Below are 2343 nucleotides of genomic sequence, written 5' to 3' on the forward strand. Positions count from 1 at the left end.
ACCTGTTGCGTAGTTTATAGGCGCAGCTCGAGAACGAAAACAGCTAGCGAAACAAATTTAAGGATCATTCCATGTAAAAGAGGAAAACATCATAAATTTAAATATGCCATAATCATCTTCATTTCAGTAGTAACCTCTTCCTAAATGACTACATTTCATTCATCTGTTGAGAACTATTAAAATAATAAAAAGAAGTTGAAATTTTTAATTGTAAGTTGGAGACTTTTGAAAGTTTACAAATAAGTATGATAGCGACTTTTGCAAGAATAGTTAACAATTGATGGTATTTTTTTAGTATATAGAAAGATTTTGCACTGTGTTGTTAGTGGACATGAAACTACTTTACATACTGGTGCGTTACCCACCAAAAACTAAAAATCGAAAAAATTTTACATAGCGCACTTTGCAAGGGGACTACTCAAATGAGGAGAAATTATTTTTATTGGATAAAAATTACCTTTACCTTGGCGTTTTCAATTTTCTTCCTGTTTTTAACCTGAAACAGTATGCAGTGAACATTTTAAAAAATGATCAACAAATATTTTTGGCCCTATTGCATTAAGGAATGCATTTTAATGGTTACAAGAATCGAGAAGGGCATTTTATCTTTGTTTTAAGATTTCATTAAATACTGTTTTAGGTGGAAACATACAAAAAAAAAAATTAAAAGTTTTACTTTTTTTTTAAATAATTTCGAAGGTCATTGAATCGAAAATTTCTCTGACATTTAAACTATCCTTTAAAGGTAAAACTTTTGATTGTTTGTATTATTATTTTTTAAATAAAAAGAACATGTAATAAACTTTCCACATACTGAAAATGGATTCCTTGATGCAAGAAAAGTAAAAAAATGTATTTAAAACTTCTCAATACGTTCACTAAATACTGTGGAGAGATATATACGTATATTCACGGCAAACCATGTAGGCGATAGCTACATCCTTTGCGTAACTCCCTGTTCTATTCCTCATGCTTGCCCATTCCTGCTCTACACAGTGCTCGGTCAGGAATCTATAGTCCATACACGTCCGATGTAATTTCGCTTATGGTGCATTAAATTATGTAAATAGATGTGCGAAATTATTATTTTTTTTGGCTTGATGATAGCCAACAAATTTCCAAAGCATGCAGTGCATTTCGATTCTTTTCGAATTCCCCATTTAATGCATGTGCTTATCTTTCTTTAGCGCTTTTCAACCCACGTACGAAGACATTTTTATCTAGTAAACAAATAAACGATCGTTTACGCAAAATAAAACTTTCATTTCATGTTTATTGCCAATAACAAATTTTTGTTTATACATATGTATGTAGTATGTATATTAGACTGCATCACCAAAAAAAGTTGCGGTTTTTCCGCCGGGATTATTATATTTATTATATTTTAAGACGTCCACCAAAATATTTCGGAAAAATATTAAGATTTAAGCGAGCTGGACCGATTTGAAAATACCTCCAAAAATGAAGCTTTTTATGAATAAAAATAGTTTCTTAAAGAACTTTTTCAAAAAAGTCCCCTTAGATGACAAATTAGATTAAGCTTAAGAAATCTGCATAAAAATATTTAAAAATGCTTTCAACGGAATCGTAAGAATGAAATTTTTGATGCTTTTTTTTCACTTTTTTCAAAGATTGGTTTACGAAAAACTTGAATAACTGGGTCAAAAATGTTCTAATTTAGACTTGTGGGATCTCAGTAGAAAGGTATTATCACACTGTGTTTATTTCTGGCCAAAAAAAAACGTCATTCGTGTCCCATCTTGATTTTTCGAATACCAACACATCTTAATTCCACTTTGAATTACGTTCGTTCATCCTACCTTTCTCTTCCATCGTTTGAATGAGTTTATTAGCAGAGAAATAAAAAGGGTGAGAAAATACCTTTCCAATGATATCTCACAAGTCTAAATCGGGAGAGTTTAGGCTCAGTTATTCAAGTTTTACTTATACCAATCTTTGAAAAAAGTTAAAAACAGCATCAAAAATCTCATTATCACGATTCCGTTCAAATTTTTTTTTTTTAATTTTTTTAAAATATTTTTACGCAAATTTTTTAAGCTTAAACCGTTTTTCATTTGAGGGGATTTTTTCAAAAAAAATCTTTAAGAAACTATTTTTATTCATAAAAAGCTCCTTTTTTGGAGGTATTTTCAAATCGGTCCAGCTCACTTAAATCTTAATATTTTTCCGAAATATTTTGATGGACGTCTTAAAATATAATAAATTTTATAATTCCAATGGAAAAATAGTACCGATTTTTTTTGTATGGGGAGTGATGCAGTCTAATGTATATATGTATGTACATACATTGTACATGTATTTTTCTACTTCCCAGCCAGCAAG

The sequence above is a fragment of the Rhagoletis pomonella genome, unplaced genomic scaffold (genome assembly GCF_013731165.1).
Source record: "Rhagoletis pomonella isolate Grant_MI unplaced genomic scaffold, Rhpom_1.0 Rhpom_scaffold_00007, whole genome shotgun sequence".
NCBI classification, from domain to species: Eukaryota; Metazoa; Arthropoda; class Insecta; order Diptera; family Tephritidae; genus Rhagoletis; species Rhagoletis pomonella.